At 36.5% G+C, this 27,200-nt stretch overlaps 1 protein-coding gene and 1 pseudogene across 1 annotated transcript in view; both read right to left on the reverse strand.

Moving 5' to 3' along the window:
* The window catches only part of PPM1E (protein phosphatase, Mg2+/Mn2+ dependent, 1E), a 213,874-nt gene that overhangs the window by 56,263 nt on the left and 130,411 nt on the right, over positions 1-27,200 (reverse strand). The gene's annotated exons all lie outside the window — the stretch shown is intronic.
* LOC105813632 lies at positions 18,111-18,523 on the reverse strand (annotated as a pseudogene).

A 27,200-nucleotide genomic window follows, 5' to 3' on the forward strand; every position in this document is an offset into this window, starting at 1 on the left:
AATGGGAATATTAGCAGCTTTCCTGTAAACCTAAAATTATCCAAAACTAAAAAGTTTATTTTTTAAAAACTCTGCTCAAGGCTGGAGGTTTATAAACTCATTCATTACCTTGCTGACTGTAAGACACAGGAAAAACCAAACTGTTTTTCCTACTCTTAACACTTAACATATTACTTACAACACCAGACATGTGGGATTTTTTTTCCCACACATCAAGCAATTCTCTAGCAGACACCAACTGGATGCCCTATAATTCAATCGGTTCTGACACTATCTACCTGGAGATATTGTCAGATCCCACGGTTAAATGAGGGCTCAGTCCCACAAGACTGCCCCACTTCAGATGCCAGTTGCAAGTCCCAGGTTGTGTACAATACTTCTGACCAACTGGATATAAATTGGGGGTTCTCATGACCCCCTCCTTGGGTTCAATTAATTTGCTAGAGCAGCTTACAAAACTCAAACACTTTACTTACTATTGCTGATTTATCACAAAGGATATTTTAAAGGATGCAAATGAACATCCAGATGAAGAGACACAAAGGGTGAGATTTGGAATAGTCCCAAGCACAGGAGCGTCTGTCCCTGTGGAGTTAGAGTGCACTGCCCTTCCCAGGACAACGAAGTGTTCTTGTTCGCCAACCCGGAAGCTCTCTGAACCCAGTCCTTTTCTGGGTTTTTATAGAGGCTGCATTATATGGGCCTGATTGATTAAATCATTGGCCATTGGTGATCTACTTAACCTTCAGCCCCCTCTCCCCTCCCGTGAAACTGAAAGTTCCAACACTCTGACCCTGTGGTGGGTTCCCCCGGCAATCAGAACCCCCATCCTGAAGCCATCTAGAAACTACCAGTCAACAGTCATCTCATTTAGCATACAACGAAACACTTATCACCTTGGAGATTCCAAGAGTTTTAGAGCTGTGTGTCAGGAGATGGGGACAAAGACCAAATGTATTATTTTTTGTTATAAATCATAATATCACACTAATCATCTCCTACAATTCTACTCTTTCCTCAATCCATTCCAGTCACACTGGCCTCCTTGTTATTCCTCAGATATACTAATTATGCACTTACTTTGGGCCCTTTGCATTTTGCATCATTTCCTCTGCCTGGAATGAATCTTCTTCAGGTATTTATATGGTTCATACCCCCACTTTCTTCAAGTCTCTGCTCAAATATAACATTAGAGAGGATTTTCTTACCTATTTTCTTCAAAAAATACCTCCTTATTGTCTTTCTCAGTACTGATTTGTGAATGATTGTCTGTCTCCCTCTTACCCCCTCCACAGGGACTCAGTTTTGTTCACTGCTTTACCTTTAGCACCTAGAACAGCACCTGGTATATAGTAGGCCCTCAATAAGTATTTGTTGAATGAACAGATGACTTTATATTAAAAACAGACAAAAGAAAAATCCTCTAGGGATATCTGCATCTTAACAAGAACAAAACCTTAAACCAAAGGAATAAACTTCCAGTGTTGCAAATTCAGATATCATTATTAACCAGTAAAGGTATTTAAAAACGCAGTAGAACAGCCTTCAAACCCACTCCATTCTTTACTAAGATCTTCACTATCCTGTAGTACACAGGAAGGTAGTTCAATATTATTCCCTATTCCTGTGTTTCAATGAAAACAGAGGAAAGAAATGTTTAGGGAATTATCTTAAAAATAGAGGGAAGACTTCCAGTTTTAGTTCCACTTGAAAGAAGCTTGGAAGGGGCCACTCCATCCTAACAAGTAAAAAGCTGAACAAACTGAAAAATCAACAACTCTTCTTAAATCCTTAAGAGAAGTGGGGTCACAGGCGCTCCTAAAATTAGAGAGAAAGATAGGTGTATACAGAGAATCACAACATATCCAAGCAGAGAACTCCATAGGAAGCAATGCAGGGATAGAAAAACCTCAACTGTCATTGACAAACTGCTGTAGGCTATATATGGAAAAACCTGAGAGTTAAAAACTCTAGGATGACCCAGCCAGAAGGGAGCCCATACTTTTATGAGGTTTACCTCCCGAGCTCTACCAGGTCCTCACAGCAAATATCAGAGAAAAACCCCCTCATGTATGTGGCAAGAGGAGGGGAAAAGGAACCATGTTGAAATATGGCAGAACACTCTCTTCTTCTTAACAAGGTCCACCTTCAGGAGAAACTAGTTAACCAGAGTCTAACCTACTCAGGTTTATCGGAGCCTAACTGAGTTGGGGGAAAGGAAATACCCAACGCCAACCCCCTCTAGCATTCCTATGCCACCTAAGGGGAAAGAATAAACAAAATAAAATCTGAGAAACGTGTGAAGTTCATAGTCCAGAGGTGTAGGCTCACTAATTATAGGACTACAGGATGTTTCCCCTCCTTCCACACCTTACGATCACATTACTAAATGCCTATTTTTTTAATTTTTATTTTCTAAATTTATTTTTATTTGTATATATTCATGGGGTACAAGTGCAATTTTGCTACACTGATATATTGCATTGTGTTGATAGTTTAGGCACATACTTTGATTAATTATACTGTTTCTTGTTTGAGATATAATAAACTATACTTTTGATTAGAAATTGGACATTTCATATTTAAAGACCTAATATACTCACAATACCTGTGAAGTGGTATAGTGTTATTTGAAAGTGGGTTTGGATTAGTTGCAACGGTATACTATATATTCCAAACTCTAGAGCAACCACTAAAAAAAAAGCAAGAAAAAAAAGAAGTATAACTTAAATGCTAAAAAAGAAAAAATAGAATCATAAAATACTTAATTTAAAACCACAAAATGCAGAAATAGAGAAGACAAAAATAGAAACATAGAACAAGGGCAACAAATAGAAAACAGTAGCAAATATGATAGATATTAATCTAACTATATCAATAATAACTTTAATGGTTAATGGTCTAAAAGCACCAATTAAATGACAGAAATTGTCAGAGTGAATCAAAAACTAAGATGCAACCATATGTTGTCTATAAGAAATCCACTTTACAGCCGGACACAATGGCTCATGCCTATAATCCTGGCACTTTGGGAGGCCAAGGCAGAAGGATTGCTTTAGGCCATGAGTTCAAGACCATCCTGAGCAAGAGGAAGACCCTGTCTCTACAAAAAATAGAAAAATTAGCCAGATGTAGTGGCATGTTCCTGTGGTCCCAGCTATTCAGGAGGCTGAGGCAGGAGGACCCCTTGAGCCCGGAGGTTTGAGGTTGCAGTGAGCTATGATGGCACCACTGCACTCTAGCCTAGGTAACAGAGCAAGACTTTGTCTCAAAAAAAAAAAAAATCCACTTTAAATATAAAAACACATATAGATTAAAAGAAAATGATAGAGAAAGATATACTATGCTAACACTAATCAAAAGAAGGCAGAAGTAGCTATATTAATTTCAGACAGAGTAGACTTCAAAGCAAGGAAAGTTATCAGGGCTAATGAGGCACGTTACATAATAATAAAGGAGTCAATTCTCCATGAAGACATAATAATCCTTAATATGTATATGCCTACAACAAAATATGTTAGGCGAAATTTGGTAGAACTTCAAGGAGAAACAGATGAACACACTATTATAGCTGGAGACTTTAACACCCCTCTATCAGAAAGGGACAAAATGCAGCAGGCAGAAAATCAGTAATGATATAGTTGAATTCAATAATACCATCAGTCAACTGGATATAACTGACATCTATAGAGTACTTCATCCAAGAGCAGAATCATATTCTTTTAACCTCACATGGAACATTCGCTAAGACAGACTACATTCTGGACCATAAAATATATATCAACAAATTTAAATGAATAGAAATCATACAGTATCTACTCTCAGACCACAGTAGAATTAAACTAGAAATCAATAAGAGAAAGATAACTGGAAAATCCTAAAATATGTGAAGATTAAACAACATAGTTCTAAATAACACATGGGTCAAAGAAGAAATCTCAAGAGAAATTTAAAAATATTTTGAACTAAATGAAAAAGAAAGCACAATTTATCAAAATTTGTGGGATACAGCAAAAGTAGTGCTTAAAGGGAAATTGATAACATTAAATGCACATATTAGAAAAGAAGCATTAGTCTGTTTTGTGCTGCAGTAAAGGAATGCCTGAGGCTGGGTAATTTACAAAGAAAAGAGGTTTATTTGGTTCACAGTTCTGCAGACTGTGCGAGAAGCATCACACCAGCATCTGCTTCTGGTGAGGGCTTCAGGGAGCCTCCAATCAAGGTTAAAGGCAAAGGGCAAGCAGGTGAGTCACATGGTGGGAGAAGGAGCAAAGAGAGGGAGGAGGCTGTCTTTCAAACAACCAGCTCTCTCATAAACTAATAAAATGAGAATTTACTCATCACAGAGAGGGCACCAAGCCATTAATGAGGGGTCCACTCTCATGACTCAAACACCTCCAACTAGGCCCCACCTCCAAAACTGAGGATCAAATTTCAACGTGATATTTGGAAGTACCAAACATCCAAACCATATCAAGAAGAAAAATCTAAAAACAACCATCTAAGCTTCTAATTAGGAAACTAGAAAAAGAAGAGCAACTTAAAACCAAGATAAGCAGAAGAGCAGACATAATAAAAACTAGAGCAGAAATCAATGAAATTGAAAACAAGAAATCAATAGAGAAAAATCAATAGAACTAAAAGCTGGTTCTTTGAAAAGATCAATAAAATCAATAAGCCTCTATCCAGGCTAACTAAAAAAAAAAAGAGAGAGAACATAAATTACTAATGTCAGAAATGAAGGAAAGGACATCACTACAGATCCCATGGACATGAAAAGGAATATAGAACAATTCTATGCCTACAAATTTGATGACCTAGATAATATGGACCAATTCCTTGAAAGACACCATCTGCCAAAATTCACACACGAAGAAATTAACAATCCAAATAGGTCAAGATCTAGTAAAGAAATTGAATTAATAATTAATAATCTTCCACAATATAAAGCATCAGGCTCAAATTGGTTCACTGGGGAATTATACCAAATATTTAAGGAATAAATTATACCAATTCTCTACAATCTCTTTCAAAGAAGATAGAAGCAGAGAGAATACTCCCTAACCCATTCTATGAGACCACCATCACTCTAATACCAAAACCAGACAAAGATATTACAAGAAAAGAAAACTACAGACCAATATCTCTCATAAACATAGATGCAAAAATCTTCAACAAAATGTTAACAAATCAAATCCAATGAGTATAAATTGTACATAATTAAATAAATAAAAGAATTACACACCATGACCAAGTGGGATTTATCCCAGGTATGCAAGACCAGTTCAACATTCAAAAATCAATTAATGGGCCAGGTACAGTGGTTCATGCCTGCAATACTAGCACTGTGGGAGGCCAAGGCAGGAGGATTGCTTGAGGCCAGGAGTTCGAGACCAGCCTGAGCAATATAGTGGGATCCTCTTTCTTAAAAAAGTAGAAAAATTAGCTGGGTGTGTTGGCACACACCTTTAGTCCCAGCTACTTGGGAGGCTGAGGCAGGAGGACTGCTAGAGCCCAGGAGTTTGAGGTTGTAGTGACCTATGATGATGCCACAGCACTCTGGCCTGGGCAATGGTGTGAGACTCTATCTCAATAAAAAAAAAAAATGGTGAGAAAGTAGAAGCTTTCTAATGAAGTTCAGCAACAAGGTAAGGATGTCCCCTCTCACCACTCCTTTTCAACATCATACTTTAAGTTCTGGCTAACGCAATAAGATAAGAAAAAGAAGTAAAATGTGTACCAATTGGAAAGAAAGAAAGAAAACTCTTTGTTCATAGATGATATGATTGTCTACGTAGACAATCTTAAAGAATCAACAAAAAACCTCCTGGAACTAACATACAATCACAGCAAGGTTGCAGGAGACAAGGTTAATATACAAAAATCAATCACTTTCCTATATATTGGTAATGAACAAATGGAAATTAAAATTAAAAATATAACAGCATTTATATCAGCACCCCAAAAATTACTTAGGCACAAATATAGCAAAATATATACAAGATCTATATGAGGAAAACTACAAAACTCTGCTGAAAGAAATAAAACAAAAACTAAAAAAAGGGAGAGATATTCCATGTTCATGGATAGGATGATTTAACATTGTTAAAATGTCAATTCTTAGCAAATTGTTCTAGAGGTACATGATCTCAATCAAAACCACAGCAAGTTATTTTGTGTATATCGATAAATTGATTTTAAAGTTTATATGGAGAGGCAAAAGACCCACATTAGCCAACACAAAATTGAAGGGGAAGAACAACAATGGAAGACTAATACTACCCAACTTCAAGACTTACTATAAAGCTATAGTAATCAGGACAGCATGGCAAAAGAATAGATAAATAGATCAATGGAATAGACTAGAGAGCTCAGAAATTGACTCACACAAATATGGTCAACTGATCTTTGACAAAGGAATAAAAAGCAATACAATGTAGAAATACAGCCTTTTCAACAAATCCAACAAATGGTGCTGGAGCAACTGGACATCCGCATGCAAAAAAATAAATCTAGACACAGATCATACACCCACCACAGAAACTAACTCAAAATGGATCATAGTCCTAAATACAACCTGCAAAACTATAAAAGTCCTAGAAGATAACACAGAAGGAAACTTTAGATAACCTTGGATCTCATGATGACTTTTTTTTTCCTTTGAGACAGGGTCTTGCTTTATCACCTAGGCTGGAGTGTAGTGGTGCTATCGTAGCTTACTGCAGCCTTGAACTCCTGGGCTCAAGCGATCCTCCTTCCTCAGCCTCCTGAGTAGCTGGGACTACAGGTGTGTGCCACCATGCCCAGCTAATTATTTAAAAATTTTTTTTATTTTTGTAGAGACAAAATTTGGTCTCAAACTCCTGGCCCCAAGTGATCCTCCCACCTCGGCCTCCCAAAGTGCTGGGATTATAGATGTAAGCCACTGTACCCAGCCTCACGATGACTTTTTAGATGCAACATCAAAGGCATAATCCATTAAAGAAACAATTGATAAACTAGACTTCATTAAAATGTAAAACCTGTGCTCTGTAAAAAGACACTATCAAGATAACGAGAAGACAAACCACAGACTGGGAGAAAATATTTGCAAAAGACACACTCAATAGAGAAAATATTTGCAAAAGACACATCTGATAAAGACCTGTTATCCAGGCTGGGCAAGGTGGCTCATGCTTGTAATTGCAGTACTTTGGGAGGCAGAGGCAGGAGGATCGCTTGAGGCCAGGAGTTCAAGACCAGCTGAGCAACACAGAGAGACCTTGTCTCTACATAAAATATAAAAATTAGCTGGGTATGGTGGCATATACCTATAGTCCTACCTACTCGGAAGGCTGAGGCTGGAGGATTGTTTGCACCCAAGAGTCTGAAGTTGCAGTGAGCTATGATGATGCCATTGCACTCTATCCTGGTGACAAAATGAGACCTTGTCTCAAAAAAAGGACCTGTTATCCAAAATATACGAAGAACTCACAAATCTCAGCAATAAAAAAACAAACAACGGGATTAAAAAATGAACCAAAGACCTTAACAAAGACTTCACCAAAGATATACAGATGGCAAATAAGAATATGAAAAGATGCTCTACATAATATGTCATCAGGGAAATGTAAATTAGAACAACTATGACGTGTCACTCACTATACACCTATTAGAATGGTGAAAACCAAAAAAAGGATGTGGAGCAACAGGAATTCTCATTTATTGCTGGTGAGAACGAAAAATGGTATACCCGCTTTGGAAGACAGTTTGGCAGTTTCTTACAAAACTAAATGCACTCTTACTATACAATCCAGCAATGAGTTGAAAACCTATTCCCACACAAAAACCTGCACATGAGTGTTCACAGCAGCTTTATTCAAAATAGTAAAACTTGGAAGTAACCAAGATGTCCTTCAGTAGATGAATGGATAAGTAAACTGTAGTATATCCTAAGAATAGAATATTATTCAGCACTAAAAAAACCCAGCAATCAAACTCATTTATTTGATATTATTGAATAAAAGAAGCCAATGTGAAAAGTCTACATACTACATGATTCCAACAAAATGACATTCTAGAAAAAGGCAAAACTATAGGAGACAATAAAAAGATCACTGATTGCCAGAGGTTAGGAGGCAGGAAGGGATGAATAGGTAGAGCGCAGAGGACTTTTAGGGCAGTAAAATTAGTCTGTATACTATAATGGTAGACGTATTCATTATAAATTTGTCCAGACCCATAGAATGTACAACACCAAGAGTGAAGCCTAATGTGAACTATGGGTTTTGTATGATAATAATGTATCAATGCAGGTTCGTCAATTGTAACAAATGTACCACTCTGGTGGGACATGTAGATAACGAAGGAAGTCATGCACACGTGAGTACAGTGGGTATATGGGATATACCTTTCTCTCAATTTTGCTGTGAACCTAAAACTGTTCCAAAAAAATAGAGTCTTAAACAAACAAGTAAAAAGCAGAAACAAACAGGAAAAAAATAGAGGGAATTAATATGATCAAGAGTCAAAGTAGGAAATTAAGCCTCATTTTTGAATGTGTACCTTATGGAATGGACACCCTCAAATAAACAACTTTGGAATGGTGTCATTTTTAAATACGAAGGGCTATATATCTAAACATAATTTCTCAGATTTGATAGGGGCATATGTTATTCAAATAATACAAATGGTGCCAAATCACATTATACAGTATTCTTTAACTTAGAAGACCAGAGTCTATGGGCTAGTTTTAGTTCTGACAGTTATATTAACATCCACATATTTCTAAAGAATATTGTACAGCATATGGCGTGGTATCTCAGCTGTACCCACAGCTAAGCATCACAAACTCGGGGTGTTCTTACGTCAGCAGGCCAACTGCTTCCACTCACTATATCACATTTCTACTCTCTGCCAAACTGTTTATGTATAAGGCAAGCCTGCTAAAAATGAACTAAAATGGTTCTCAGAAGCATAAAGTGTTTTATTATAATTAAAATCCAAGATACAGCTCAGGTGAACTCAGCAGTATCAAGATAACCAAAATTACTAACAAAACTATGCCAGCTTATATGTTCTTGCTTCAGGTCATTATAAGAGGTAAAAAACCTAATGAATCATTGTATTTATTCAACTAATAGTTACTATCTGTAAACATAAACCATAGGATGATCTTATGCTGTGGAGCACAGGAAGATATATAACCCAATGACTACCCCAAAGTAGTTTATAGTCCATTGAGAGAATTAAAACATCATGCTAATTTACAAGTCTTTCTTACATATTTCATTCAGCAGGCTTGGCATGTACTATCTTCTTTATTTGTCAAATGAAGAAATCCGACCAAAAAAAAATTTGAATTGAAAGAGGTTGAGCATCTTGTTCAATTACACAGAGTAAGTAGTATAGTAGTATAGTCCTAATCTATAGATCAGAGGAGGGAGAAATTACTTCTAACAAGGGCAGCAATTTTTGTATGCTGACATTTTTACGCTTTGAATCTGATTTACAGGTTTATCCTTCAACAAACTTAATTCTGCCGAAAATCTAAAAGGTCTTTCTCACAGGCGCACCACTATCTTTTCCCCAAATAACCTGCTTATCTAGAAGATTTCACCAACTCCAACATCATAGTTAAAAGCATTGACTTTGAATCTGTATTAAAATCTGCATTCTGACACCTACTACCTGTGTGATCTTGAATAAGTCACTTAAACTCTTAAATTTTTCATTCATCTGTAAAATGAGCCTACTATCTACATTTCAGGGATGGTTGTAAGAATTAAATGACTTTATTAATATACAGTACTTAATATACAGAGCTCTGATATTTGGTATTGTATGCCTGATTTATAGTAAATAATAAATAATGTTCATATTATTTCCACTTCCTATGGTAGTAACTGTGTAGGATTTTACTCTTTATCAACTATAATTCATCCTTTTTATCTTCTATACTTAGATTTATTAATATTAGTTCAAGAATGTTTTTGAGGCTCTGCTTTGTGCTCTGCCAATCCATCAATCCTACCCTCACTCCAGGCCTTTTATCAAAACATGTAATCATATCATTTGTTTTGGTTTATTGTCTGGCTTCTTCCTTTACAATGCAAATGCAATGAAAGCAGGAACCTTATTTTTTTTACTCACTGCTTATCCCTAGTGTCTGGTAAATGGCAGTACTGAAATATTTGCTGATTGACTGAATGACTGACAATTCATAGGACATGGTCTTTTCACTTAACCATCTTAGGGTCTTATTGGGGGGATACACTAGTTAAACAGATAACCTGAAATCTTACAAAACGTAAGACAGACATATGAACTGGATGCTACAGAAATCCAAAAGATGGCCAGGAAAGTTTCCTGGAAGAGGTGGTATCTCTTAGCTCTTTAAAATGCATTTTGGCTGGTCTGAGTGCAGTGGTGTTTATAACAAATTGATCACAACCAGTTATCAATTCCTTTGTTCCTTCCTTACTCCCACTGCTTCCCTTGACCAGTCTAAAAAAAGAAAAAAAGAAAAAGAAAAAAAGAAATAAAATACATTTTGCTTTGATTCTTAAGTTCAGCTTGGTCTTTTCCTCCAGTGCAAAAAAAACAGCCAACTAACATTTATTCAACCTTTATAATGTTTCAGACACTATTTTAGTGGTTTTCATTTAATAACTCATTTAATCTACAAAACAGTTCTATGAGATAGAGATATTATTATTATAGGTGAGGAAACTTTAGCACAGAAACCATAGTAACTTGCCAAAGGTCACGTGATTCAGTATCAGGCATTTTGCCCTTAGGCATTCCAAGGAGTTGTCTCTCAAAATCAATCAAAATGCTTTTTTTAAATGAAAGAAAATAAAATTGGCCTTATAAGGAGGTTTTCTTCTATAAGGAAGGAATTTAAATTAAGAACCTAGCTACCAGTTACTCATTTTCTAAAGAGTGGTAAGTTCTTACCCAATGCAGTTTTCATACTATAATAATTCCACAATTCAGATTTCCCATAACATTACTCTTTATCTTCATGTATTCTCTAAAGAGGATTGCATGATTTAAAATAATAGGTCAATGGAATTGTTAAGTACATACTCATAGTACTAAAAGAGAGAAAAAGGATTTTAAATGTCACTCACCTTGTTTTTTTAATAACACTGTCATTGAACTAACAAGGGAGTTTGCCTTGGCTGTACGTATGAGACAGCTCCCATAGAAAAGGGGAACTTCTGGCTCTAACAATAAGCCTTGTATTTAGGGAGAATTCCTACATACTCACTGGTCAACCAAAATTTATCCCATTTATCCTTTACTCTTTGTAAGAAAGACAGCACTCCAGGAATGATCCCTATTCTTTCATGCATCATCCATTTTCCCTTCTCTAACAGGTTATTCTATCAGTATATAAACATGCTATGATACTTCTAATTTTTTAAATCATTAAAAAATTTGAAAAGGCTATTATTTCCCTTTTTCACCATTCCCCTTTGCAACAAAATTCCTTGAAACAAATGTTTACATTTACTGTCTTTACTTCCTTTCTTCCCATTTTCTCTTGAACCAACTGTTCACTGAAACTGTTTTTGTCAAGGTCACCAATAACTTACCAATCTAATGATAATTTCTCAAATCTCATTTTATTTGATCTAACATTGGTCACAATTGATTTCTCCCCACCTTCTCGACACACTTTCTAGGCCACTACTTCGTTTCTATACTAAATAGTGATGTACTTCTCATTCTTGTTTGCTGGTTTCTCCTCCTGTTCCTGATTTCTAACCATTGAAATGTCCCAGGGCTCAGTCCTTCAATCTCCGTTAGTCTCTGTCTACACCTACTCTCTAGATGATCTATCTAGTCTCCTGGCTTTAAACCTGACTATTTCCTTATTATTCCCTAATAATACTTACTTCTAGCCCAGACTTCTCATCTGCTCAGGCCTCTATTTCCTCATGCTTACTCAATGACTCAACTAGGAAGTCTAACATACGTTCTAAACTTAAAATGACTAAAGCCAAATTCCTCATTTCCTGCTCCCAAATTTACTCCTCCCACAGTCTTCTCAATCTCAGCAAATGGCAATTCCATTTATTGACAAAAGCCCTTGAAGTCACACTTAATCCTTCTTTCTCAATCCTATATCAACAAGTACTGCAAATATTGTTGACTTTTTTTCCCAAATATATTGATTGTGACCACTTCTCACCATCACTACAGCTATAACCCTCTCCTGTGACAGACAGTCTAATAGCTGGAATATGCCTCTACCACAAACTCAGTCTATTTTCCATACTATAGCCAAATAGATCTTTTCAAAATGTAAGTCAAACTCCAATGAAATGATAAATTAAAGCGAGAATCATTAATGGATGTCTAAACCAATAAATGAAATTGTGGTACTATAGTTATATAAAAGAATATCCTTATTTTTAGGGATGAAGTATGTGATGTCTGCAACTTACTTCCAAATGGTTTAGCAAAAATAGATCAACAGACAGATATAACAAATAAGGCAAAAGTGTTAATAGTTGCTAAAACCAGAGAGTGGGCAAATGGATACTCATTGTACTATTCTTTCAACTTTTTTGAATGTTTGGAAATTTTCATAATAAAAAGTTGGGAAGAAAATGTGAGTCAAATTATGTCTCTCTCTGCTCAAAACCCAATGGCTTCCCATTACATTCAAAGTAAAAGCAAAGTTCCAACAATGGTCTACAAGGCCCTAAATAATCCAGTTCTTCTCCCCGCTCCATACCCCAACCCTTAGCCCTAACTGTCTCCATCATTCACTTCTTTACAAGCACACTGTCACTGTTTCTCAAACACATAGGGCACTCAAGAGCTATGCCTGGCTAATTTTTCTATTTTTTTTTTTTTTGAGACAGAGTCTCACTGTGTTGCCCGGGCTAGAGTGTCGTGGCGTCAGCCTAGCTCACAGCAACCTCAAACCCCTGGGCTCAAGCAATCCTTCTGCCTCAGCCTCCCAAGTAGCTGGGACTACAGTCATGCGCCACCATGCCCGGCTAATTTTTTCTATATATTTTTAGTTGTCCGATTAATTTCTTTCTATTTTTAGTAGAGACTGGCTCTTGCTCTTGCTCAGACTGGTTTCGAACTCCTGAGTTCAAACAATCCGCCCGCCTCGGCCTCCCAGAGTGCTAGGATTACAGGCGTGAGCCACCGCGCCCGGCCTAATTTTTCTATTTTTTGTAGAGACAGGATCTAGCTATGTTGCTCAGGCTGGTCTCAAACTACTCAAGTATAGTAACTGCTAATAAGCAAAGATCATCTTAGCCCCAATTCTTATATTTCCTGACTCTCAGCTGCCTAAATATTACCTCTGCCCAAAGATCTTGTCATTACCAGAAATTGCCCCGCCTCCAAAATTACTAATTCATACATCCCACTTATCGGCCACAACCTCCTATCTTCCAAGGTCATTTGTTCAAGTATGCTACTTCAGCCTGGTCACAGTGGCTCCCCCTGTAATCCCAGCACTTTGGGAGGCCAAGGTGGGATGATCACTTGAGCTCCAGAGTTCAAAGTTGCAGTGGCAGTGAGCTATGATTATGTAACAGAGCAAGACCCTACCTCTAAAAAAGAAAAAAAGAAAAAGGTGGGGGAAAATAAATTCAGCTGACTAGATATAAATTCAACTCACGTGTATGATATTTCATAATAATTAAAAGTGGATAATCATCTCCTTTTCTGGAAAGATTTATATTCTTCTGCCACTTCTAGTTTGAATACAGAATAATGAAAACAAAGTAGGTTATATTTGATGTATCTCAATCACTGTAAGTTTAAGTGATCATTATTACTTGCTCCTCACCATGTGGCAAAGGCATTTGCTGGCACTAGAATTTTGGCAACGCAAAGTTTGTATCTACTTCATGAACAAGTGAGAAATGTCTCAACTCCAAATTATTTTATTGTTCTATATTATAATTTTAACTGAACTTTGATTTACTTATGGAATTAAAAAGCACCCACGATATATTAGTATTTGTTTGGCTGTAGAATGCTACATTATCTGATGAACAAAGGGTAAACTATAAAGAAACTGTACTTGATAGCTGTGTAAGTTGCGGGTACCAAAATGTAGTCACTTATGTCAAAACCCTAACAAAATGGAGTCAGGAGACCATAAAGGGGAGTTTTCATGTCAGTTTAAAGTTATCTTTTTTAACAGTGGAAAAATCATTGTTTTTGGTTATAAATGTATTAATATGGTCATTATAAAAACATAGTTAATATAAGAATAAAAAATCGATCTGTTGGTGTTCTGTATGAAATAATAAAATATATATAGGTAAGACATACAAAATGTAAAATGAAGGACATAAACACTTAAAAAATTTTAGATTGGGTTATCCTAGTCCCTAAGAATTTTAATGGTTCTTCACCGTATCTCAATTGTTCTCCACTTTATATAGTTTAAGCAGTATCGTAGCTATTGTCTCTTTTACCTTCCCACTGGTTGCAATTAAAAAAAAAAAATAGGCATACCATCTATAAACATTGGTTAAATTAATGAAGCCAAAGACATTACCCTGCTTTCTCTGAACAGGGCCACAGACTAATTAAGCAGCCTTTATTGGTAGGCAAATGATTTAAATTAGCTTTTCCAGTTGCTGAATTTTAAAATACTTCCTAGTTGTAACTGATTTTTATTATGTGACATTTGACTGTACCTGGTTGCTAGAGCTATTTTTAGAATAAGCAGCCAGATCTAAAGGAAAATGTACAATATTTAGAAGAACACAGAGAATAGGAGAGTCAAGCAGAGAATAGGAGGAGTGTCTGGAGACCAGTGGGAGATGGCACAAAAACAGATATAGTTTCAAAACATCAGAGATGTATATGTACACAATTTCCCCCATCTCACTATGTTAGATGGTACAGGATTCCTCGTGTGTTCAGGTTCCTCTGTTTAGGGTTTTCTGTGCTACTCCTGCTTTACACTGATGTGGGAAGTAAAAGGTGTGTTCTATTATTCTTGTAATAAAAATTCCATTGATCAATAACTATTTAAAGGCACTTCAAGAAGATAAAGAGAATACTATTGATTTCTCTCTGCTTGATACTCCGTTAATCTGGAAAGCCAAAATGATTTGGTCCCTTCCTAATAATACCATTAAAGGGCAAAGAAGTACATTTTTCAGTTTACACTGAAACTTACCAAAAGATCTAATATAAAATGATTTTTATTATCCTGAGTTTTGTTTTAAAAAATTGCTCCTGAGTATCAATAAATCATATCCCTATTTGTACTTACACGTTTCAAAGTAGTCTACAGCACCCAAGATATATCGGTATTTGTTTGGCTGTATAATGCTACATTATCTGATGAACAAGGGGTGAAATGTAAAGAAACCACTTAACAGCTGTGTAAGTTACCAGTACCAAAAGGTAGTCACTATGTCAAAACCCTAACAAAATGGAGTCATGCACAAATGCCTGTAACAGGTCTTATCACAAGACATTCCTGCACATAGACCAGAAAAAGGACTTATTGCAAGAATTTCCTCAAAATTGCAGTACTCCAGAGAGGCTGCTTACACAGGATGCTTGCCTAGCAATGGCTGTTTCTCCATCAATGAACAAACGCCAACTCCTACAGTGGGCTTCTGTGATCTACAGACTTTGTTTCAAAGCAGCTTATGTGGACTTCTCTTTGTCTTAAAAATCTCCCTTTTGCCCCAAGTCCCTCTGATATGCCTACGATCCGTCACAGCACACATATCCCAGATTGGAGTCCCCTGCTATTCCCAAATAAACTCTTTGCTTTGGAGAGCCATTCTCTCTGTCACTCATTTTAAGGTTGACATAGCTAACTGGAGAAAAGTTTTAACAAATGGTTAGGGCAGAATGACTAATTATCCAAAATAATTCTCAAGTATTCACATAAATTTTGTCATTTTCGTAGTGTTACACAACAAAAATATATATATATGGTTTCTGTCCCTGTTTGCTGGAACGCAGCTCCTAAAACCCTTGGAATCTCCAAAGTGATGTCTTTTTGTATGCTAATAAGATGACTTGGAGGCTTGGGCGTGCTAAATAGCCTCGGTATGGGAGCTGGTTGCTAGGTGAAGCAACCAGGTGATAAGAGTATTGGAACTTTCAGCCCAAACTCTTGTGATCTCCAGGGAGGGAAAAAGGGTTGAAGGTTGAGTTAATCACTAATGGCCAAGGATTTAATCAATCATGCAACATAAGGAGGCCTCCATAAAAACCCAAAACAACAAGGTTCAGAGAGCTTCTGGGTTTTGAATACATGGAGGTGCTGAGAGGGTGGTGCACCCAGAGAGGGTGGGGAAGCTCTGCACCCCTTCCCCATACCTTGCCCTATGCATCTCTTGCATCTGGCTGTTCCTGAGTCATATTTTTTTCAGAATAAACTGGTAACCCAGTAAGTAAGCTGTTTTCCTAGGTTCTGTGAACTGCTGTAGCAAATTATCAAACTCAAGAACGGGGACATAAGAACCTCCAATTTGTAGCCAAGTTGGACAGAAATTGTGGGTAACCTAGGGACCTACTACTTATAACTGGCATCTGAAGTTGGGGGCAATCTTGTGGAACTGAGTCCTTAACCTACGGAGTCTGCACTAACTTCGGTTGAACTGGAGAACTGCTTTGTGTGGGAGAAACCCCTACACATCTGGTGTCAAAAGTGAAGTACTAAGACTAGTAGAGAAAAAAAGTTTGGTTTTCCTATGCACATAGTGTAGGTTTATAATTAATCTTGCTGTTTATTTCAATAAAAATAATTCTTATAACTGCTTTTCATCACCCTTCTCTCTCTTTCCTTTCCATGAGTAATACCACCATTACTTTAATTACTTAATAACACATTTGCCAGTAATAGCTCAATAGAACAGATTTATGTATAGTAAAAAGTAATAGATAATTAGCAACAAGATAAAATATCAAGGTTACTCTCATTTGGGCATCATTATGGTACTAAGAGATATTTTCTCCATGGGATAGCACTATAGAAATTTATAATTAACCACAAAAGAGTTAATGTAAACTTAACAAAATAGCCAAGGGAGGAATTATAATTAATTTCTTCAAGCTTTTATTTCTCTAAGATCTTCAGTGGTAAGATTATTGAAGCAGAGGGCAAAAGACCCCCAAACACCTTAACTTACCATATCTCGCCCATGCTCTCTCTCTGCCCGCAACTCATTCCTCCTATATACCCTTTGCTCAGCCATATGCAATTACTTGTATAGTAGAGGTAGGTATGTTTTGTCGTTTTATGTTAGTACAATCTCACAGATGCCATTTCCTCAGCTTGAACTTCCCTTATTTTCTTCTCCAGTTAGTCAACAACCCTTGGCCCTAAAAACCTCAGTTAAAGCATTACCTTCTTCAGGAAGCCGTCTTTGACTTCTTTCCTTCCACTTCTATACTTTCATAACAGCTCTTTTATTTATTACACTATAATTGTTAATTTACTCATATGTTTCACAATCTACAAGATCCTTTAAGGTAAGGATTCAACATTTTTCTCTATCTCAGCTTTCAGAATAGTATAGGCCTCAATAATGATTGTTGAGTGTTCTTAAAATTATTTCAAATTCAAGTAAAAGTCATAATAATACTATCAGGTTGGAATGGCTGTGGCAATTTCTTAAAATAAGACAACAATGAAGTTTGCCACATCTATTGACTCCTCCTTTCACAAAAGATTTCTCTGTAGCATGCAATGCAATGCTGTTTGGTATCATTTTACCCACAGTAGAACTTCTTTCAAAATTGGAGTCAATTCTCTCAAACCCTGCTATTTTATCAATTAAGTTTATGTAATATTCTAAATCCTTTTGTCATTTCAACAATGTTCATAGCCTCCTCACCAGGTGTAGATTCCATCTCAAGAAACCACTTTCTTTGTTCATCCGTAAGAAGCAACTCCTCATCCATTAAAGTTTTATCACGAGATTCCAGTAAGTCAGCCACATCTTCAGGTTCTACTTTTAATTCTAATTCTCTTGCTATTTCCACCACATCTGCAGTTACTTGCTCCACTGAAGTCTTGAGCCCTTCAAAGTCATCCATGAGGGTTGGAATTAACGTCTTCCAAACTTCTGTTAGTTAAAGTTGATATTTTCATCTCCTCCCATGAATCATGAATTTTCTTTTCTTTTACGTGAGTCTGTTTTATTTGTTAATTTCTTGTATTTGAAGTACTTTTTGATGACATCCTTGGCCTGAAATTTTTTGCCATAGTCCTTAACTGCCACACAACTGCAACCAAGCACTTTACAGGGTTTTCCCTTTCTGTCAATTTTACAGAGGCCTACCCAAGTTTCTGTCATCAGTCTTAATTAAGTTGATTTGGTGTTCAGCACAAAGGGCCACCACCAACTTGACATACATAGGCTCACCACAGTTGGGTGCAAGCATACAAAGCCTTGTCTAAGGCTTTGGCAGCTCTACAAATTCCACAAGATAGGCCATCATGGATGTAGGTGGTCTTCAGTACCTCTTGTAATACAGTATTAATGTCCACTATCCCTCCAGCAGCAATGGTGGTGGGTTACAGGTAAAGCTGAATCTTGACATACTCAAGCCTCTGCCTCCATGCAACTCGATGATGGCAGCAGGGCACAAATATTCTTAACAGCACCTAGAATGATGAATATTTTCCAGAAGGTTTTCAACTTACTTTGCTCACATCCATCAGAGAAATGACTACCTATGGCAGATATAGCCTTACAAAATGTATTTCTTAAATAACAAGACTTGAAAGTTGAAGTTATTCCTTGATGCCTCGTGTGAAGAAGGATGTTATGTTAGCAGGCATGAAAACAACATTTTCTCCCTGTACATCTCCATCAGAGCTCTTGGATGAGCAGGTGTGTTGTCAATGAGCAGTAATATTTCGAAAGGAATCTTTCTTTCAGAGCAATAGGTCTCAACAACAGGTTAAAACATTCAGTAAACCATGCTGTAAACAAATGTGCTGTCATTAAGTCCCTAACAAGAGAGTCGGCCTGTCCTTTGAAGCTTTTTTATTTTTTATTTCAAAATATTAAGGGGGTACAAATGTTTTTTGTTACATAGATTGCTTCTGCAGTGCTTGAGTCATGGCTGTAAGTGTGCCCATCACCCAAATAGTATTCATTGTACCCGTTAGGTAGGTTTTGCCCCTCCTCTTTCCTCCTCCGCCCCCCTGCTTGATTTCCATTGAGTTTTACTTCCCTCTGTGCACATGTGTGCTCAGTGGTTAGTTCCAATTTAATATATACATTTTTTTGAAACAGGGTCTCGCTCTGTCACCCAGGCTGAAGTGCAGTGGCACGAGGATAGCTCATTAAAACCTTGGACTCCTGGGCTCAAGTGTCTTCCTGCCACAGCCTCTCAAGTAGGTGGGACTATAGATGCAGACCACCATACCAGACTAATTTTTTTTTTTTAAGAGACAAGGTCTCCCTATGTTGCCCAGTTGGTCTTGAACAATTGACCTTCAGCAATCCTCCCACCTCAGCCTCCCAAAGCACTGGGAATTACAAGTATGAGCCACTGCACCTAGTCAAATTTAAACGATTATCTTGCAAATAACCAATGCATGATGCTACAAAATTAGGCGTGGGTGAAAAATTCATACTGCAAGATAGATCAATGGATATTAATGTTAACAGAGTACTAAAAGTTTACTGATACAGTTTCAGATTCCACATTGCAACTAATCTTTAAGAAATGACAACAAATTGAGTTTTGTTACAGTATTCAAAAGAATATTCACAATTATCTGAAAAGGCTATTAAAAGTACCCTCCTCTTTTTAAACTATATATGTGTGGTCAGATTTGCTTCAGATACTTCAACCCAAACAACATATCACAAAGATGGAATACATAAGCACATATGAGAATCTACTTATTAAACCAGACTTTAAAGAGATTTACAAAACTGTAAAACAATGCCACTCTTCTCACTAAATTTTGTTTTTGTTTTGGGAAAAAATATTTTTCATCTAAAATTGTTATGTATGCTAATATTCAATTAATAAATGAATACATTTTAAATTTTTTCTATTTAATTTCTAAAACAATAAGTATTATTAGGTACAAGCCATATAAACAAAAGCATGAATCCAGAAAGTCTGGCTGGGTGTCGTGGCTCATGCCTGTAATCCTAGCAGTCTGGGAGGCCAAGGCAGGAGGATCGCTTGAGGTCAGGAGTTAAAGACCAGCCTGAGCAAGAACAAGACCCGGTCTCTATTAAAAATAGAAAAATTAGCCAGGCATGGTGGCATGTGCCTGCAATCCCAGGTACTGCGAAGTGCTGGGAAAGATAAATACCAGATTCAAGAAAGTGACTACAATGAGAGAGAAAGGGCAGGCATAAGATTAAGGAAGGGTATATGCAGCGGGGCTTCAACTTGGATCTCTAATGCTTAGTTTTCAAAACACTTTGAACAAATATACCCAAACATTAAATATGACAAATAGAGTGGTGGGTATATAGGTGTTTGCTTTGTTCTTTTTTTCCTATACTATCTTTTTGGAATATTTCAAATAAATAAAATCTAACACCAGCATGTATCCTAATTTTTACCTAAGTATAAACTTTCTCCTCTGTAGTTTAGAATCCATATAGGTTAGTACAAAGTCTAGTGCATTACTGTGCTCAGTCTTTGCTTGCATAGAAAAACTTAAACCATAAGGGAAAAACTGATTATCTGGTTCATTATTTGTTCCTTTCCAAACAAAGCAGCTTCATCCAAATGAAAAAAGAACCAACAAAAATAGAGATCACATGAGATGTTTACTGGTATAAAATGTGTAACTATTTCCATTTCCTATAGTATGCAATTTTGAATTAAGACAGACTCATTAAAATAATACATATATATCCATTTGCAGAGATGCTTAATTGATTGATTTGTTTAAAATTTATTTAATTGAAACAATGTGTAAGACCCTATGTTAAGTACTAAGGATACAGAGGTGAATGAGAAAAGGTCCCTGCAAGTAAGGACCTCATAGTTTAAAAAATTCTAACAAAGAATTAACATAAAATGCAATCAATTTCAGTGTCCCTTAAGGGTTAAAAAAATGTGATAAATGTTATCAAAAGGCATGTACAAAGGGATGTGAGATCACTCAATGAGTATTGGAGAGAATGCTAACTCTGAGAGCTGGGAAAGGTTTCAGAGAGAGGATAACATTTGAGCTGGGACATGAAAAATGAGTAAAAATTCAATGGATAGAAAAGAAAGGAAAATGTGTTCCAGGCAGGAATGAAAAATATGCATGTATTAATATATATGTGTATGTATGTTTATACACACAGAGTCAATCCTCATTATTTGCAGGATCTGTATTTGCATATCCATTTAGTCACTAAAAATGTGTTCATAACCTCACAGTCAATACTTTCATAGTTATTTATGAACATGCACAGAGTGGTGAAATATTTGAGTTACCTGAAACACACATTCCCAGCTGAGGTTAAACACAGTGATGCTTGCTCTGCCTTCTTGTTTTAGCTCTCACACTATCCTTTTCTTGGTCCTTTTAGTGCTACGTTTTTCACACTTTTATGCTTTTTGCTGGTGATTTTACTGTTTCAAATGGCCCCCATGCACAGTGCTGATATGCTGTCTAGTGTTCCTATGTACAAGAAGGTTATGATGTGCCTTATGAAAAAAATACATGTGTTAGATAACCATCATTCTTACATACAGTCCTGTTGGCCTTGAGTTCAGTGTTAATGAATCAACAACATATATTAAATAAGGTATCTTTAAGCAGAAACACACATAAGACAAGGTTGTATTGATTGGTTGATGAAAATGTGAACAGAGGCTCACAGGAACCTAGTACTGTATTTCCTCTAGGAGCAATGGGTCTCTATTCACTGATTGTTTGTGGTAACTTTATAGGACATGACTACTGTGAATAACGAGAAACAGCTATGTGTATGTGTGTGTGTACTCACTAGTTAACAAATGTTTCTTTGAATAAAATTTTTATTTTTTAATAAAATTTATTTATAGGAACCACTGACTACGTTGATTAGATATACATAGCACATTGCCTTATCCTGAATAAGTAATGAACAATCAACTATAATGAAGATAACTGAGAGCTTATTGTGCATATTGATAGTCTTTAAAAAAAAATTTTTTTTTTTTTTGAGACAGGGTCTCCCTTTGGCACCTAAACTAGAATTCAGTGGCACAATCATAGCTCACTGCGGTCCCGAGCTCCTGGGCTCAAGCGATCCTCCTGCCTCAGTCTCCCAAGAAGCTGGGACTACAGGAATGAGCCACCACACCCAGATGATTTTTTTATTTTTTATTTTTTATTGTTGTAGAGATGAGATCTTGCTATGTTGCCCAGGCTGGTCCCAAACCCCTGGCCTCAAGTGATCCTCCCACCTTGGCCTCCCAAAGTGCTGGGATTACAAATGTAAGCCACCATACCTGGCCAATTTATGGTCTTTAAAGACATAGTTTTTAAAACCATCACTTTAAATAAGCATGGTATTATGAGGTTTCTAGTAAGGGCAGTAAGACCTCACATAAAGATAGCTAATATACTTGTAACCACTTAAGAGTGGAGTAGAAATTTACAGAAGCAGATGTGGCATAATTTTACTGATTTCGTTATCTCTATAAGGTATAATTGTAGATAGTGGCAAAAACAGTATGGTAAAAACTGCAGTAGAAAAAAAATCTAAAATTATTTTTAAAGGTTTCCTCAATCAATTAACAGAATTGAACTGACATTTTCCCAAAGTGATTCCAATAAATAAAAAACATATAAGCTTCCACAATGGCAGCTCATTATAATGAAAAAGAATCAGGTAATATCCTTAAGCAGCCAATTTGCTATAAGGTTAATCTTTATAAAAAATTAGAATAAGTCATATAACAATATTTTATGAAGATCTTTTTAACATTAACATTTTCTGTAATAATTATTCCAATAACTTTGAAGTACGTAATTCAAAAATTCACATTTCCTTTACACTAAAATAGGGAACAGGAAAAATAGAAATGGATCTAAGAGAACACATAGACACTTATGGTCATGAGTGAGAATTATGCCATAAATCCATACCTTTTTAAAATATTACATTTTAAATTCATAATGACATTTTTCCCACCTTTGATGAATGGCCTGCACCTCTTAAATGATATTCAACTGTCTAACAATTAAGAGCTACATATTATACATTTTAAATATTCTTTTGCAGTCTGGGAAGGCAGTTTTCAGAAACTGATCGGATTGACAATGGAAATAGGTAAAAGTTTTCTAATAATTTCAAATTCTATTTAAAAACTTAGGAAAGAAATGAGGATGAAAATCATTATTTAAAGAGAAGAGTCCAGAGAGAACAAGAGATCAAAATTTCATAATGCTACAAAAGCAATTTATGTAACCAAAACGTTTGCACCCCCATAATATTCTGAAATTAAAAAAAAAAAGAATTTAACAGGCATAAATATTTTTGGCATTTACTGTGCACTGCTGGTCTGCATCAATGACTCATTAAAGTTCATTAAAATAAAAAAAATTTCATAATACAGGAAAAACCATTAGAAGTTTTCATTGTACATATAGCAGGTAATTGTAAAGCTAATTCCATGAATACCATTTACTTATAGCCAATGCTATTTAAATTTGTATTTCCAGTCATACTTCTCTTCTGAACTTCAGGTTCTTATATCCAATCACACATGTTCAGTATTTCCAGTCAGATAGGCACCCCAATCTTAGGTTTCCAAAACCAATGTCTTGATTTTCCTGTTAAGCCTGCTCTTCCCAAGCCTTCTCCATCTTGTAAATGGCAATTCCATTCTTCCAGTTGCTCAAGCCAAGAGCCTTGGATATATCTTTGCCTCTTGCCTTCTCATATACCACATAAACAAACCCTATTGTTTCTTCCCTCAAAATATATCCAGAACTTGACCACTTACTATTATTTCTAAGACTACGTTTCCTAATGTAAGCCATTATCACTTCTTACCTGGACAACTAACTACTACTCAGTCTTTCCCTTTTTCTACCTTTTTTCCTCATACTCTAGTCTCCATAGAGCACCGAGTGAACCATTAAAAATATAAAATATAAATCATGTCTCTGCTCCCTTTGGGTTTCAGCAAAAAAAAAAAAAGTAAATCATGCCCTTCCTCTGCTCAAACCCTTTATTGCCTTCCCATCTTATCCAGGGAAAAATTCAAAATCCTGACCATGACTTACAAGGTCCTATATGATTTAATTCCCTGCTACCTCTAACTTTGTTTTCTAATACTCTTTCACTTTTGCTCCAGGTCACACAAATTTCTCTGCCATTGCTCAAACATGTTGAGCATTGTCTTACCTGTATCTACACTTAGTGATTCCTCTGTCTAGAAAGCTTTTCACCCAGATAGCCACAAAATTCACGTCTTCACTTATTTCAGATCTCTACTTAACCTTATCAGAGAGGACCTCCCTGATTACCTTATTAAAAAACAGCAAACTCCCTCTGTGCTCTTACCTCACCATTCTCTAGCCCCTTACCATGCCTTTTCTTCACAGAACTTACCACCACCTGTCTAAAAAATTTAGCCTTTATTTTCTGTCTTTTGCCCATTAGAATGAACATAAGTTCCTTGAAAAGAGGAGACTTCTTTGTTTTTGTTCACTCCTGTATGCTTAGGACCTAGAACAGTACCTGACACATAAAAGGCACTCAACAAAAATCTGGCAAATTAATGAATAAAATGAATTCAAATATAGTAATTATTTTAAAAGGCCTCATTTATAAGGTCAATAAGCCTAAAACCCCATAAATTAATAATCAAATGCTATAATAACTTTTTAAAAATGTGCTAGCTAGGATGCAAAGAACTTTATATATACACAGTGGTTACATTTCGATAATTTAAAGTGTAATTGCTATTTGAGGACCTTTTTAAATACTTTTTTTCCTAAGACAGAGTTTCACTCTGGGTAGAGTGCAGTGGCATCATCATAGCTCACTGCAACCTCATACTCCTGGGCTCAAGCGATCGTCCTGTCTCAGCCTCCTGAGTAGCTGGGACTATAGGTGCACACCATGGCCAGCTAAGTTTTCTAATTTTGGCAGAGACAGGATCTCACTCTTGCTCAAGCTGGTCTTGAACTCCTGAGCTCAAGCAATCCGTGCTCCTTGGCCTCCCAGAGTGCTAGGATTACGGGCGTGAGCCACCGCATCTGGCCTCATTTGTAATCGACTATTTTTTAGAGCAGTTTTAGGTTCACAGCGAAATCGGGTGGGAAGTAGAGAGTTCCCACATACCCCTTGCCACCACGCATGCACAGCTTCTTCCACCATCAGCCAACCTAACCCCAGGTAACCACTAACTTGCTTTCTGTCTCCAAATGTTTGCCTTTACTGAACATATCATATACATAGGTTCATAAAAATGTAATCTTTTGCATATGTTTTCTTTCACTTAGCATGTTTGTAGAGTTCATACATGTTGAAGCATGTTATCAATAGTATGTTCTTTCTTTATTGCTTAACAGTAATCTACTGTATGGATGTTTAGAGTCTGCCCAGGTGGTACCTTATCTTTCTTTTGTGTCAGAGAAGAGGAATCCTCAAGAATGCCAGTAATTAGAGATGGTAAAGAGAAAAGGGTGAAGAAAAGGAAATATCATTATGGCTGAGTAAAGACTGTTCCTAACAGAGGTGGGAAAGGCAAGCTCCAACACATTAACTGTAGGAAGAGGAAGCTGCCCTGAATGTGGGAATTCAGACTCTTTCCATTGAATCCCCTGATCTAAGCTTGTTCACTATCACTTGCTTCTTATAAAGAGGAGGGTGTGTTCCTGGCAGCCAGCCCCTGTATCTATATGAAGAAATCTGGACTATTTTTTCCAGGTATACAAGGGGTTGCCAATCCATTATATAATTAAATAGTATAGCTCAAAGCAAGTATAAAGTATTTTTAAATAACACTCATCTGATGACTTCTGGCAAAAAAAAAAAAAGAAAAGATTTAGCATATGTATTTATTCCTTCCCCTTATAAAATGATAGCAAAGTAGTTCAAAAGGTTTAAATCCTCAAGGACAAAACAAACAGAAGAAAGAGCACACAGTATATGGATAAAATATTTCAATAAACTTTTGGAAAAGGGAGAGAAAATGGAGGAGTGGTTATTTGATTTATCAGGGTGGAGGAAGCTATAACCTCAGGGAATTGCAAAATTGGACACTGATGACTAGAAAGCCAATTCACTCCCAAAGAATCTGGGAAAGCCTCAGACCTTGGAAGTACCAACTGGATGGAGGGGAAGCACAAAGTGAAAGGTAGGATAAGAGTCTATGTATGCATTTAGGCTTATATTTAGCTTTTTGACTTAAAAAAAAGCTTAAACTGTTCTGTGTGTGAACAGTTGATTGCCCTCCCTACTCCCACGCATAGAATGCCAGCCACTAAGTGCACATACCTCAGCCCTGGTGGAAGAACAGAAGTTTATCCTCTATAGAAGTTGAAAAGGAGTGTTCTAGACTTGAGGACCCTAGAGGCAGGATAGAGAGTAGAGGTGGGACAGAGAGTGGAGATAAGATAAAGTAAAAACAAAGGAATTTTTTGAAATACCAAATGGTGGGACTTCAATTCCCCTAACCATTCTTCACCTCATCCCACCGTCAACCAGAACACTTGCACGTTATTGCCCAGGCAAGAAATCAGATAAGTCTTTTGTTTTTCCAGATCAACTTTTTATTTTAATAAAATCATAACATGCATCGTGCACATGCAATGCTAGCATCTAAACTAAGACACTAAGCAATTACTAAAGCTACAGTGACTGCAGGTTCAATCTAAAAAATTAGTTAAATCTTTTCTAGAGGCATTGCATAATCCTAGAGAGAAGTCCTCCTCATAATGACATATGGCCACGTCTCCATCCTAATAAGCAAAAGTGAGGTTTACCCACAATAAGTTTTGTTCCTAAGAGTTTTTAATCAGTTTAAAATAAATATATACAGACTACTAAAAGCCATCAGACATGAGAAAATCCCTCAGCAGGAAAGATTAAAATCAGATGTCAAAGGACCTATTTGATATTTAAAATAAGATTGCTAAAATAAGGCATTCAACAGAGGTTATAAAAATCCCCAGGAGGCCACAAGAGCAGAAGAACGGGATCCATTTGTACTCACCATCAAATTGGTATTAACTAATCAACACATAAATGCACATATAAGAATAACATCTATTG

Source organism: Propithecus coquereli, unplaced genomic scaffold (assembly GCF_000956105.1).
Source record: "Propithecus coquereli isolate 6110/MARCELLA unplaced genomic scaffold, Pcoq_1.0 Scaffold285, whole genome shotgun sequence".
In the NCBI taxonomy this organism is placed as follows: Eukaryota; Metazoa; Chordata; class Mammalia; order Primates; family Indriidae; genus Propithecus; species Propithecus coquereli.